Source organism: Canis lupus, chromosome 6 (genome assembly GCF_011100685.1).
Source record: "Canis lupus familiaris isolate Mischka breed German Shepherd chromosome 6, alternate assembly UU_Cfam_GSD_1.0, whole genome shotgun sequence".
NCBI classification, from domain to species: Eukaryota; Metazoa; Chordata; class Mammalia; order Carnivora; family Canidae; genus Canis; species Canis lupus.
Window position 1 is genome coordinate 65,235,312 of NC_049227.1, and position 15,746 is coordinate 65,251,057.

At 36.8% G+C, this 15,746-nt stretch overlaps 1 long non-coding RNA gene across 6 annotated transcripts in view; it reads left to right on the plus strand.

Annotated features, from left to right (window-relative positions):
* The window catches only part of LOC102151889, a 157,110-nt gene that overhangs the window by 92,302 nt on the left and 49,062 nt on the right, over positions 1 to 15,746 (plus strand). For 4 of the 6 annotated variants that reach the window (XR_005361351.1, XR_005361355.1, XR_005361352.1 and 1 more), the window contains exon 3: positions 14,768 to 14,979. The exons of 1 other annotated variant lie outside the window; for it this stretch is intronic. This is a non-coding gene — a long non-coding RNA (uncharacterized LOC102151889). Of the gene's footprint in view, positions 1 to 9,472; positions 9,528 to 14,767; positions 14,980 to 15,746 lie in introns of all 6 variants that reach the window. One more of the 6 variants, XR_005361353.1, reaches the window with a different exon arrangement.

The following is a 15,746-nucleotide window of genomic DNA, read 5'->3' on the forward strand; positions in this document are numbered from 1 at the left end:
TTCTTCACTTGGCATTTGCACTTTAATCAGACTTCAAGCTGCTATGAGAGCAGCGTCCCTCCATTGCCAGATCCCATCACCACCCAGGCACTGCCTTCTTTGTCAATCTCAATGACTTCTGTCGTCCTTAACGCTGAGAGTGCTTCTCCTGACATCCTGAGTGGGTAAGGCGCAGCCCGAGGCTCTCTCCCCACCTCTTCCCAGCCAAGGCCACGGCTGCCACTCTGCAGCAATCAGCACACGCACTGTGGGGCTTGCTTTATCCTTCCCACTGCCCTACTCTGCCCAACTTTGCTCTTGATGCCCACTCGAAATCCTTATGCATCACGTGTGCAGGTCCTCATGGGCACTGAGTCTAAAGAGAGCATGCCAGAAGGAGCTACGGGGAGACCATGAGTCTGTCGAAAGCTATTTGTGTTCTAGAAGCATACTGAAGAGTGAGCCCACTTGTGTAAACACCGAGCACATTGCAACGGTGGTATTTTAGCTGCAGTTGGGAGAACTCCTAAATATGACCGGTCTGGGTACAGAATATAATTATACAGATATGAATAGTAGCAGCAAGCTGTGGTCCCAGTCGTGGAAGAAAGAAGTGTGTGTTGAGCATCTCTTTGGCTGCTGTGATTGAAGACTGGGACCCCAGCTCCCACACTCGGAGCACTCAAGTCCCTGGCCGGCACCACGCTGGCACCGCAGGCACTCAATCAGTGGGTATTTAGCAGAATTTAATTTAAAAGCGAGGGAAATTGTGGTTCCTAAGCTTATAATGTGGGATGTATTGCAGCGTTTGGGATGATCCAGTGAAAGCTAAGAACCCTCCCTCCAGAAACATGCACACATAAAACTTTGCATCGAATTCTTAAGCGGTCCTGTCACCTACCTGAGGTGCTGCCATGAACCTCACTTGAGGTTTTCATATACTCAAGAGTCTGATGTAAAGATTTAGAAATCAGAGCAAGACCAATGGAATTTCAGTAACCAGGGTGACATCCTCATCTGGCAAAAGGTTGATGATCTGACATTTAGATACAACCCCGACATTTACTGTTTATATGAGGACATTTCCTAACCTACCCCAAGTTATTTAATTCTTCTCTATGCTGTTGTAGCATCTAATGTAATAATTAACATGGAATAGTTATGCTACCTCTCCAGAAATGGTATCATTATTGAGAAAATCTAAGCTGCCTATTTTATTTCTTGTCTGCTTGCTTTTCACCCTCTTGTTTTTCTTCTTCTCTTCCTTCCTCTCCTCCCTTCCCTCATCTTCTTTCTCATCCCCTGCTCATCCACATTCTTATTCTTTTGGCTTGGTATTTGATGAAAAATGTTAGTACTTTAATGGTTGTTTGGTATACATGAAGAGTCATGAGTAATGAAAATACCTAGATGTCGGGGCACCTGGGTGGCTCAGTGGTTGAGCATCTGCCTTTGGCTCAGGTCGCGATCCTAGGATCCTGGGACCGAGTCCCTCATCAGGCTCCCTACAGGGAGCCTGTTTCTCCCTCTGCCTATGCCTCTGCCTCTCATGAATAAAATAAATAAAATCTTAACAAAAAAGGAAAGAAAAAAAAAGAAAAGAAAAGAAAAGAAAAGAAAAAAAGAAAAGAAAGAAAAAAAGAAAAGAAAGAAAAGAAAAAAGAAAAGAAAAGAAAGAAAAGAAAAGAAAAGAAAAGAAAAGAAAAGAAAAGAAAAGAAAAGAAAAGAAAGAAAAGAAAAAGAAAAGAAAAGAAAAGACCTAGATATCCCATTAGTATTTAAGGGGTATTCCTTAGCTCACATCACTTATGCAAAAACTTGGAATCAGAGCTTAAATGATTGTAGATTTGAACACTTCCTTCCGTTTATTTTGGGGAGATTACACAGTAATCTTTTTGTACGACTGGACTTTGTAAAGCTTGCCCACTTGGAAAAAGGGGGTAATAACAACAGGATTATTTGAGATTTCAAGAGACACTATACTTAAAAACGACCCTTTGTAAATTGGAAAGCACTCTGCAAGAGTGTCTTACCATTAGCAAATGAAGATGAAAGAGTACCAGTCCCACTGCTCTTTCACTGTCTGGATACTAGGAGACTGAAGAGGGCATTTATGATTTTGTCTGCCCAGCCCCTCTAATGAGAACTGAATTGCCCTTCAGAATCCATCCTGTCCCATCATTTATGGGAATGAGAACTCCTCTGTACTCTTCTTCCTGGCCACCGTGATTGGTCCTGGATTGGCTCAATCAGAGATTGTCTCTACAGATTTCCAAATTAGAGTTAACAGAAGACGAGCTTCATCTTTCAAGGAGCCAAGCTGGGAAGTTGTAAGTCTGGAGCTTTAAGTGGCCATAGTTTAGCCTCAAGTGAAAAGGCTGTTTTGAGAGGAAAAAGCTAACATACAACAGGAAGCGTTGAAGACAGGACAAAATGGATCCTAAAGTGATTTAAATCCCTGACATCTCAGAAGTCATCCCAATCCCTGCTTTCTCGAGGCTTGGTTGTTCTAATGTCTCTTTAATGATAAGATATGTTTCTGTTACCTCATTTTCGGAAGTTTCTTTGAGGTGGGTTTCTGGCACTTGCCCACAGAAAAAAATGCCTGCTGACACAGATCCTACATGTGCCTTCAGGAGGCACAGAATGTAACTATCATGATGTCTTTGCAAACCTAGAGATAAAAACCTCTGTAGGCCCCACTGTGGTCCGAGGCCAACTGAACCCATTTTTCAACTGTTGACTCCCAAGGAAAGCAATATGATTGGTATCATCTGCCCAAAAAGCCAGCAAGATGCATCTCCACAATTTACAAAATGATGTGTTCCTTAGCCCAGAGCTCGTGTGAAATAGCACTGGGCATCTTGTGAATTTATTGTGCTTCTTGCAGCCAGAGTGCATCTTTAAGAAGCCTCAGCTCCAGCTGAGGGAGACCACATAAATAGGGCAATTTGGATTGATTGGAGAGGAGACAAGCATAAGGAGGGGACAACAGCAGGAAAGAAATGATTTCTGAGCAAGAGTAGATTGCCTCAGTTTGGCTCTTTTAGCCCATGGGACCCAATAATAATTTCCCCCAGGTTTCATATTCCTTTCCAATCCAGTCCTATAATCATATGCATGTGCAGTGAGATCTGAATTACTTTGCTTGTCAAAAAGGAGTATTGTTTATAAGTGGAGTGCTAACATACTTCTCTGCCCTCAAGTCAAGTGAAGACAGATCCGTCTGAATAGAAATAAAGGAATACCTAAAAACTCGTACTTCATGTCAAAACAATCTGGAATTTTTAATTATTCTAAAATCTGATCATAATATTTTGTTTTAGGCCTCACCAGAATTAATCTTGTCATACTTTTACATCTGAACTGTGACAAAGCAATATATTTTAACTTAAAATATATATGTAAATTTGGAATTGCCTGTGTAAACCTATCTATAGGATGTGTCACTCTCAAAACACAACAGATACAGAGACTAGGGACAAATATTATCATAGGCTTGTTAATTTTCCTTAGTCTGGGAACTCTTTCAAAATGCCATGAAATAAAATACTACTTCATTTCTCAGGCCTACCCAGTACAAATCGTCTATAGGAATTCCTAAAAGTGATGGCCTTTTATCCCGTCCATCAGTACCTACTCCAGATGCCTACCCTCATCCACTTTCCTGTCACTCTATTTGTGTTTCCTATGTTGGATATTCCAGAACTTTATCCATGCTTAAGGAACTAGCTAGTCTAAGGATCTCTGCATGTTTGTTCCTATCTTTAGGTATTTAAAAAACATTTTGTTATTTTAGCCACTTCTCAATTTCAAGAGTCTCTGAAATTAAATGAATTTATAGAAGTAGTTGCTAATTCCTTATTGTTGTACTCATTTTTCTTTAGGTATTATTGTATATATGTCTAGAATTAATCTTTAAGGTAATTAACTTTATCATTTGCACATGCTTCACCTCTTATATCTTCACATACTCATTAAAAATTCCTGAGATCTTAAAATTTAGTTTTGAACTTCAGTTTATAGAAAATAAGCATATTTTTTTCTTTTAGTTGTCTAATTTTCTTTTTTTTTTTTCATTTTTTTTTTTTTTAATTTTTATTTATTTATGATAGTCACACAGAGAGAGAGAGAGAGAGGCAGAGACACAGGCAGAGGGAGAAGCAGGCTCCATGCACCGAGAGCCCGACGTGGGATTCGATCCCGGGTCTCCAGGATCGCGCCCTGGGCCAAAGGCAGGCGCCAAACCGCTGCGCCACCCAGGGATCCCATAGTTGTCTAATTTTCTAGTAGTATTTATACTATACACTTTCCTAGTAACCCCACTCTACTAAAGGTAGATTTAACTGTCAGAACAAACAACTGTATCTTTATAAGTGTCATTTAATAGATTTTTATTTCTCTCTTTCAATTTTCCCTAGGTCCACTCAATTTTTTTTCTAGACAATTAGATTTTAAACATTATCCTTCAGGTTTCCAAACTATATTGATCTAAATATGATTCATGTTGTCAATTGAGTTTTAAAAAATTTATCAGCCTGTATTCACACATAATTCAAGATGGGTAGAGTTTTCTAGTCTTTTGCCCTTTTACCCTGCATAATGTATAGTAAATCTGTAAGTACAAGTAGCTTATGTCAGGGTGAATTACTGAACTAAAAGCTTAATATATAATCTGGGGAAAATACAACATCTTCACTGAAGGCAAATCATGAATTTCTTTGGGGCAATTCAAGTTGACTCCTTAGATGCTTATTTCAAGTGCTTTTGTTTCTTTTTTTTTTTAAAAAAAAACATGCAGTTATATATCTAGATCTTTATGCTTACAGGTATTTTTTATTTTGCTGTTAATAAAAGTATGATAGAAAATGTTAAAGAAGATATTTATCCTTCTGTAGAAACTTTAAAATACGTTGGAGTGCAAATGAATGACACAACTAATCTAGTGCTTATGTTGACTTTCCTGTGATTTGCTGTCATGTTTCCCAAACATTTTTCCCACAATGTAATTTTATTATCTCAATAATACACAACACAGTCCTAAATTTTAATGAAGTAGAAGTATGTAATAAAAATATGAATATTCCTTTTTATTCATCATCCCCAATCTCACATATGCATACACATGTACACACACCTCAAGCACAACTGCTGAATCCTACTTTCTTCTATAAATATGATCACTTCTGTGATTTAATGTGCTTCCTTCTGGAACATTTCCGTGTATTTAAATACACATATGCAACTAACCCCAAATATATTTCTGTTCACTTTATTTTGACTTGTATGGGCTTATAGCTAACACTTTCATGCTTTCTGTTGCTCTTTCCTCTTCCTGAAATTTTGTTCCCCAAGACCGACACTAGGCACAGTTCCTCACCTCTTTTAGGTCTAGTCTCTCCCTTTATTAAGACCTTTCCTAGCTCCCCTGTTAAGAGCCAGAGCTTCCTCTCTTCTGTATATTCTTTTCCATACCATCCTTGTCCTTGACTTATGTGTCATCAGAGCTCTTATCACCTTATAAGTGATGTGTTATATAATTTATGTTTTTGTTGCTATGTACCCACTAGAATGCAAGATCTATCACAGCAGATTTTTTTCATCTTGTTCACTTATTACTATTTTCTCAGCACCTAGAAGTGCCTGATGCAAGTAAATATTTATTGTGTTAATGAATGAAAATTGTGGTCACTAAAAGGGATTGCTTTGGGGCCAAATTGCCTGGATTCAATCCCAGTTCCAATATCCACTAGTTGTAGGACCCTGGAAATTTATTTAAACTCTTTGCACTTTGGTTTCCTTTTCAGTAGTATAAAAATCATAGTGCCTATCATCTGGGTTGTAAGAATTAAATAAACTTACATGTACACAGCACAGTGCCAAACTTCTATAATCGTCACTAAATTGTTAGCAAGAAAATGTGGCAGCAATAGTTGTAATGTCAATGGTAGTAATCCTATGTAACTAGTTGTTTCTTTCAACTGTGTCTTAGAGGCATTTCAGTCATTAAATATAGGTCTACCCATATTTTTATTGCTACAGAGTATCCCATTGTATGGACTTTTATGATGTATATGACCACTCCCCTGTTGTTAGACATAAGAGTTCCCCACATTTGTATATTACAGAGAAGTTGTAATTGCAAATGATATTCTTGTACACTTGTGTTTGTGTGCAAATTTATGTAATGCCATCTATATGCATTATGCGTATCTTTTGGTCAAAGAATAAGACTATTCCAAACATTCTCTCTCTCTCTTTTTCTCTCTCTTTCAATTGTCTTTGCTTTATAGAAATTTTGAAATGTTAGTCAACTGAACTAGTATTTTATTTATGACTTCTAGATTTAAGGATTATAAACTCTTCTATATTTTCTTCAAATGTTTTTATTGTTTTCTTTAATTGAGCACTTAAATCCATTTGGTAGATATTGTGTTTGTATGTGTAGCATGAAGCTGGTATCTGATTTAGCTTTCCCTTAAAGAAATAGATTCGTTGTTCCCACGTAATGTATTGAAAACCATTTTCTTTCCTCACATAGTCGATATTATATCTCATTCATATATTATATCCCAAATACCTGTTTGCTTCTTTTTATTAATGTCCTACGATATTCCTTTGCAAGTTGCATACTATTTTTTTAAAGATTTTATTTATTTATTCATGAGATACACAGAGAGAAGGAGAGAGAGGCAGAGACACAGGCAAAGGGAGAAGCAGTCTCCATGCAGGGAGCCCGACGTGGGACTCAATCTGGGTCTCCAGGATCCCACTCTGGGCCGAAGGCAGGTGCTAAACCACTGTGCCACCCAGGGATCCATAGCATACTATTTTAATTACTATAGCATTATAGTTTGTTTTGAAATCTATTTGGGTTTTCTTTTTTAATTTGCATATTGTGCTTTCATTAAGGAAATTCTTGGGAATTACTGAAGTCTAGAGTAGCTTGAATAGTATTACTATCCATATTTTTTTCTAAAAATATTTAACATCAATTTTATTTATTAATATTTGCAAAAATAATTCCAAATCAACTGAAATACTACTAAAATAATTCATATTAATTACAATATTATAATAAATTAATTTATTAAGCATTCTCAAATGATCTTCATAAAGAACCACACATCAAAACAAACCTTCTAAACCAAGGTTTCTCAACTTTGGCACTGTTGTCATTTGGACCAGCGAATTATTTGTCCTCTCTTGTTATATGTTGCTTACAAGAGACTAACTTAAGCTTTAAGGACACACAGGCTGAAAGTGAAGAGACAGAAAAATACATTCTAAGCAAGTAGAAACCCAAAGAGAGCAGAGTTATCTCTACTTGTATCAGACAAAATAGTCTTTAAGTCAACAACTGTAACCAGAGATAAAGAATAAAGATAAAGGGGCCGTTTCAACAGAAAGATATAACAATATATATATATATATATATATATATATATATATATATATATGAACCCAACATCAGAGCACCTAAACAGTTTAAGGAAATATTAACGGATATGAAGGTGAAATAGATGGCAATGCAACAAGAGTAAGAGGCTTTACTACCCCACTTTCAACAATGGATAGGTCATCCAGACAGAAAGTTAATAAAGAAATCATGGACTTGAACCCAAATTTAGATGCAATGGACCCAATAGACATATACAGAACATTTCATCCAAAGGCAGCAGAGATACCAGAGATATGATTTTTTGGCTAACTTCTGTTTCTCAGTGTGCCATTTACACAACAATATGTGCTCAAAGAATTTACCACTTTTTAAACTCCTGTGATGTTGTGTTATAATAAGAAATGTGAAATTGGCCTTCTTCCCTGGTTCCTGACACAGAGCTACAAAACTTTTGGAATTTTTGTGATGGGGTAAGAAGATCACCTTTTGTTATTCTAATGTGCCCTTTTCAACCATACCTGAGTTTATGTTAATGAGGTAAGTCTTGGGGAATGAGAGCATGTTGCCAGAGAAACCAACTATGTGAGTAAAGGGTGGGAACTTCCAGTTGCACTCCCAGACCACCAGAGAGAGGAAAGCGGCAAGAGATGATGCTCTATCACTAATGGCCAATAATTTAATCAATTATGCCTGTGTAATGGACTCTCCATAAAAATTTTAAACAATGGATTTCAGAGACCATTCAGTTGCTAAACACATCAAGTAAGGTGCTGGGAGTGTGACACATCTGGAGAGAATATGGAAACCCTGCACCCCTTTCTCCATACCTTGCCCTACCCATCCCTTCCATCTGGCTGTTCCTGAGTTGTATCTTTGTATAATAAACTGGTAATCTTATAAGTAAACCACTTTCCTGAGTTGTCTAGCCTTTCTAGTAAACTATCAAACCTGAGGAAGGGGTCATGGGAACCCCTAATTCTGGTTGGTCAGAAATACAAATGACAATTTGGGACTTGTAAATAATGTTTGAAGCAGGGGAGTCTTGAGCATCAGCCCTTAACCTGCAGGGTCTGAACTAACTGGACAATTCGTATCAGAAGTGGGTTAAATTGTAGGACACCCAGTCTGTGTCCACTGAGAATTAGAGAACTTTTTGGTGTGGAAAAACTCACACTTCTTGTATTATGAGTGTTAAGAATATAGAGAGAAACAGGACAGTTTACCTTTCTTTACCTCCACACTACATGATAGGACATTCCAAGAACAAGAAATACTATCAAATGTTCTTGAGTATTGCTAAGGTATTTTGGAAGTGCAGAAATCTTTGCTTTTAGTTTAAATTTGACTCTTTCCTGGAAGCTTGCCTTTGATCCCATTCCAAAGTTCCCTTGATTGTTATACAGTATATTCCTATATAAGAGGACAGGGCTGAACCTTATCAGAAAGTTAACTGGCTTAGACTAGAGAAAAGTTTCCAGTGAACCTAATAGCCTATTCTTTTTGAAAATTATTTCAATTTTATAAACTCTATAAAACTGATTTCCTAAATCTCAATAATATCTCTATAACATTTGCGATTTTCTTTAAATCAGTGATTTTATAAAACACTGGAATACCAATCTGTTTTATAAATCACTTCTTAAAATCTTAGCAAGCATTCTTAGACATTCAAATTCTGTGAATCAGTTTGAAAGCTTGAAATAGAACACAATGGTATTGGCACTAGACTACGGACCAGACAATTTGGATCTATCTGAAGATCAAAACCTATCAAAGAGCAAAATCTTTGACCCTAAGCAGCTGTCTCTCAGATTCATTATTTTGTCAAAGAAGAATGAAGATCTAGTGTACCATTATATCCCTTTTCACAATTTATGGGTGGAGAAGAGGGTTTTGCAAATGAATAGAAAAGAGAAAAATATAAGAAGAATTTATTTTAACATACATGCCCTCTTGCCTGGAAATTGGCAAAATTGTATTTACCTACAGAAAAAGCATTACTTAGCATACTTCCAGCCTCAATCTGACAGTAGAGAAAACAGTTTAGTATTAACATCGGCCGGAGTACACCCCAAGCCTTCTCTCTTACAGTTGCCATTCTTGCCTGCAATACCCAGCGAAGAGATCCCTGTGGTCAATCTTCATGGTAAGTGTAGCCAAGATCAGGGCCATGTGGCACTGGTAGGCTTCCTAAGTGACCCAATAGGGGTTTCCCTATGGATTCAAACTAGTTCCCCACAAGTCCCTGTGGCCTCTCTTCTGCAATCTCTAAGCCTAGGCTGCAATGTAAGAGTATGTAGTGTAGTGTAAGAAATTCCCTAAGCTAAGATACTCTTATTCCAGGCTTTTTTATTTTTTAAAGATTTTATTTATTTATTCATGACAGACACACTTAAAGAGGCAGAGACATAGGCAGAGAGAGAAGCAGGCTCCCTATGGGACTCGATCCCAGGACCCCAGGATCACATCCTGAGCCGAGGGCAGATGCTCAGCCACTAAGCCACCTCAGTGCCTTTGAACATGCTATTTATTTACCTGGAATACTTTTTTTTTTTCCCCGTATATTCAGAAAATTGCTATCACTCTTTAAATCTTAGCTTTAATATCCTTTTTTTAAGGTACCCTATATGTTTCTGTTATAGCCTATATTTTCCTAATTTTCTTGGTTAGAAAAGTTTACTCATACATACTCACAGAAAGGTAAAGAGCATTATAGGAAATTGATCTACAACTGAGAATTAATTGATATTTAATTTTATTTCCTTCTAGTGTTTTCTTCTGTGTGGAATCCACTTTAATATCTATAACTAGTCCTGTTTACCTCCGGATCTGACCTAAGAGAAATACTGTAATGGGTTCGATTTACGTACTTCAAATCCACTCCTAATTTTTATACACATATACACACAAAAACACCTCTAATAATAATATACCATTGCACTATATATATTATAAATTTACAGAAATATACCATTTTACTGTAGAAAACATATTTTTGAAATATATCCATGTTGATGGTTCTAGACATAGCCCATTCTTTTTAATTACTACGGCTTATTCTATAACCCTTCTTATGTCTTCCATGTGTATGTACTAAATCTTATTAACTATTTCTCAGAAAACTTCATGAAGTCATGAATTCCCTTCACCATTGTTTCTTTTATTGCATAGCACAGTGCCTACTATTCTACTGGCAAACTGTAGAGTACGGAATCAAGTTTGCTCTTACGTTTACCTTGAAATAAGGTTTTTTATATGTATGTCTGGAAATCCAATTATTAGGTTGCTTCCTCTTACTTTTACTAAAGTTTATGGAATCATTCAGAGAAAATGATGATTAAATTTTATTGATTTATCTTTGGTCTTGATTTAGAGGGATTTTTGAGAATCTTATTAGTGTTATGTACTGCCGGGATACCTGTAAGTTATGGTAAGCTTGCTCAAAATGCCTGCTGAGTGCAGGAGAGCTCCTGAACACAGTCTGTCCTGACTTGCATGACTCTGGACACACTACTTATGCTGTCTCTGAAACTTCAATTTTATCTGTCAGATGTGGTGGAAGGTGATAAATACTTCACCTCCAGGACTGAAATGAAATAACCTATGTCAAGCTGTTACACAGTGTTCAGAATAGCATATGTGTCCAGTGGACATCGGTGGTTACACAGATTACAAATAATTAAAATTCTCTCCATTCTAAAATGCTGAGAGATTCCATAAATAAACTTCTTTTGTGGGACAATCTCATTATGTTTTCTTTGACAGATTTTAGAAACTTACCTTTAAGGTTCACAAATAATACTCACCATGCCCTGTCTATAAACTATGATAGTGCAAAGAGTAGAGGCTTTGGACTCAGTCAGACCTGAGTCCAAGGTACTACTAACAGGTTAGTCATATGACATTAGCCAAGCTATTTAACCTCTCTGAGACTCACTTTTTCATCTGCTGATCATGCATTCTATCAAGGTGTGGCAGACTTCCTTAGTCATCTAATGTCATTAGTCTCACTGCCTCTAGTCTATCACAAGAGGAAACCCTGATAAGAAGAGCAAGGACAAAATAAAATTCTCAAAGCACACACGATAAAACTAATGAGGAAAGTATTTGTGAATTAATTGAGGACTTTACAATAAATCTGGACAGTATCTTCTTTTTCTTTCCACTTCTATATTTGCTATGACTTATGTGGTGAGGTTGGCATTAGGGATTTGGGATCACTCCCCACCCAGAAATCAAAAGTAGGTAATAGATCAAAGCCAAAAAAATACATGGAGCAGAAATCTCAAGGCAGCATTAGGACCAAGCCTTAAAGAGGAGATGGGGGCAGTCTTCCAGAACCTTGTATGGTTGTGGTTCAGCCCCCATCAAGGCAGTGTAACAAGCACAGATAAGGGGCAGGTACTCAAGCTGTAAATAAAATATGTCCTTGCTTGCAGTAAACCTTGCCTATAGAGCCTTTGGGAACTAAGTAACACATGGACAGTTGGTGGCTGAATCAAATTGTAGGAATGTGGGGTCCACATCTTCACCATTTACTTTTCCATGGACCTCATGTTACCACCAATTTCAGAGATGTTATAGGATCTAAAAGAATTAATATACAGGAAGTATTTGCTTATTCTCTTTTGCTGCAAGTTCTCATTCTTAAGGCTCTTGATAGAGGCAGATTCTAAGTGAAATGTCAAAGTGAGTGGTGTTGTCTTTGGCATTTTCCCTTCTACTTCTTTGTCCCCTGATGTTTTATCTTCTCTCTGCTCATTTTTTGCAGATTCTTTGTCTAGCTACACCCAGGAGTAGGGTTTCTCATTTGTTTATTTCACCTTTGTAAATATGAGACTTTAGGCAGCCCGTGAGTAATCAGGAATGTCAGCACCCTTGAGCAAATAATAGCATTTTGCAAACTTCTTGCTGTCCAACCAGCTAATCATCATGTCTTATCCAAAAGTCTGCCTGTTGCAGTTATGATTGAGTATAGACCCTTTAAGAAAGAATTTTGCCTCTTCACCCACTCACTCAGAACTAGCTATTATAAAAAGACAAGCATCTACTGATAAAATAGCTCTTCATAGATATTTATTTTAGGGGAGGACTATTGAAGAATAAACAGGATTCAAAGCAATGAGTGTCTATGTGGAATTCCAGGAATAGTCTGATGGGAGCAATTAAGGTTTCTAGGCTGTAGAAATTGCTCAAAGATGAACAAATTAATGAGAGATATTTTGGAATGAGACACCTTGATAGAATCCCTTAAACCATTTAAAGATGGTACCCCTGGATCCGATGGCTATTTGAGAAACTAAAAACTCTAACCTATCTTCTACATATCTTTGTTTTCCAAGAATGCCCGTAGGATATCTGGCAGAAAAACACATACCAGGGTGGTAGAGGGGAATGAGTCACTGACCTGGTGTGATACCTGGAATGCGACCTGCAGACTGGAGTACACCTCTTTTTTAAAATATTTCATTCTTACAAAGCTTGTGTGCATTTATGGCTTTAAGGCAGGAATTCTCTCAGGCTTAAGACGTAAATTAAAGCCATACAGTGTCAACTTCAATAAGGGCCTCGGTTTTTCAAATTTTTGACTTCCACTTAGAGAGACAACACTGCACTGGAAGGTTACTCTTTTTGATCAGTCTCAACATTTTTCCAGTCATTTTCAACTCCCCTTCAAAAGACTCTCCCGCTAGAATTATATGAATATTGTGCCCCCAAGGTGAATGCAATGTTTGGAACAACAAAATATTGATTTCCCATTGTGTAACTTCCATTTAATTTAAACCAAAATGCAAGAAGGGGAAAGAGTTGGTAAGAAAGTACACTGATATAACCCTTTCCAGTGATCCTTAAAAACTTCACACATTTCCGGTGTTGAGTTTTGTTGACAGATACTTATTTCAGTCACATTTTGGCCTTCTAGATCTCTTCAAAGTCTGGTTTAAAAAAATCTAAAATTGTTCTTAAAGCTTGGCTTCTCTAGCCCAGGGATTCTAAGAATTGGTATGGTAAACATTAAACCCTAATGCCCAATTCAGTCTAATTCATTATAGTTGGTTTAATTCTTAGGACTTACTCCAAAATAGTTTCTAAACTTATTTGCTGTTCCATAAATGTATGAAAATAACAGGTCTATGCTAACCTATAGCAACATGTATTTTGTTTTTGCAACCTGATTATTCCAGGCTAAGAGTAATTTGGAAATCTCCTGAGCAATGTTCTACCATTTTGTATATTCTATTATCTTGCTAAACAGTTCTGATCTGCTGTTCTCCTCATTCTCAAAGATCAGAAGCATTTTCCTATGATATTTTTCTAACATTATTTTCTAAAACCATAGTAAACAAACATATCCTTGGTTATTTTTCTCAGCTTTTTCTCTGCTTCTTTTACCTGGATTGTTGAAGTCCTTACTTATATCTGATTGCTTTAGGTGGGAGATATACTGGGTATTTTTCTCAGGTTTTATAATTTTTATCACTGAATGAATAAGGTAGTCATTCTCATTATTAACTTCCAGATTTTGTAATTCATTCGTTAATTCACTTATTTAAAATGTCATCTAATAATGAAAACAAAAAGACAACCTACCTTTATTGGACTGTGCTAAAAGCACTTTATATACATCATTGTATATATTTTTCACAATGACTTTAGGAGGTTAGGTCTATAATCCTCATTTTAATGGTAAAACTGAGGCTCAAAAAACTTAGGTAATTTACCCAAACTTACCCAGTAAATAGTAAAAGCAGAACTATAACCAATAACCTTTCAAAGCCTAAGTTTTAGCCTCCATATTATCCTAAATTTATCAGTGGATCACAATTTTGGGACATAATGTATGTAAAAAGAGAAAAATAAATTTAGAAAAGACACTGCTTTTTTAAAACTTGCAATAGAATAAAAAAATCTATATATACCAAAATCTATAAAACATGGTATAAATATGACACAAGCCTGGGGAAGATAAAAGCTTTGGAAAAGGGAATCCCTGGGTGGCTCAGCGGCTTAGTGCCTGCCTTTGGCCCAGGATGTGATTCTGGAGTCCCGGGATCGAGTCCTGCATCGGGGTCCTGGCATGGAGCCTGCTTGTCCCTCTGCCTGTGTCTCTGCCCGCCCACCCCCCCCTCTTTATGTCTATCATGAATAAATAAATAAAATCTTAAAAAAAAAAAAAACTTTTGAAAAGAGAGGCTAAATAGATTCCTGATATTCAAAATGGTAGGTCTAAGGAGTCTTTTTATAAAAAGGAGAAAGAAAGGTAGGTCAAATTTATTAGTTTACATAATTGCAGGTTCAAGAGTAGATTAGGTGTCAGAGAAGCTTAGTCCTCTGTTTCAGGGATGTGACCAGACCCCATTTCTTTTCCTCTTCCCACTCTCTTAGACATGTCTTCAGTATTGATCCCATTCTTCTCTGTGGTTTCAAAGCTTCAAGGTAACATGGTTCCAGGTTTACATCCAGCAAGAAAGAAAAAAAATTCCTCCCTGAATAACTCAATAAAGAGACATGGAATTTGGGGAGTGAGGGCATGATTGGCCTGACTTGAGTCATCTCTCCATCTCTCCTACACCAATCACTGTTGCCCAGAGGAGAAGGTATGTTAATAGGTTTAATTTAATTAGCGAGATTACTGCTGAGTTCTGGATGGGATCAGTTAGACTTACAAAGCACACAACAGAGAAACTCAGGATATTATTAGAAAAGGGAAGAGAGTAAAGTCAGTCACTAAGGATTTGTGCCTTAAGATCTTATGATTTGTATGTACTATATCTTAAACACAAAAATGATATTTAATAATTTAAAATTATGAAGTGATAGTCTCGAATGCCATTTACCAATATCATGAAAACATGCTTTGTAAGTTCATCTTCTGAGTTTTTCTTTGCTCTTGCTGTTGCCCTCAACTGAACTACTTTCCCTCACTCCTCTAAATTCTCAGCAAGCTAAAGAACACAGCTTAAACCCATCCTTAGAATGTCTTTCCTGGCCACCTTTCCCCAGAGTGCTAATTCTAGTCATATTTAATATCTCTGCTTGTACTGTTAGTTCTTTGTCTTTGTGTATATGAGTTGTCTCTTCAACTTGATAATAATCTTCCTGAAGTCTCTCACTAAATATCCAGGCTAGCTATATCTTAAAAATCAGGGGCATTTGTAGTTGCAATTACAAACACAGTTCATTTTTAGTAGAGCAGTGCTTCTTAACTGGTCTGGAGGCAAGAGACCTAGAAAAGCATTAAAGTTATGTTGTAAAGACATGAATATATCTGATTTTATGTAACTAGATGTATTATTTTATGACACATTAGTTACCATCCTAAAATTTATGTAGATAAGTAATAATAAGAGGCAACAAAAATATA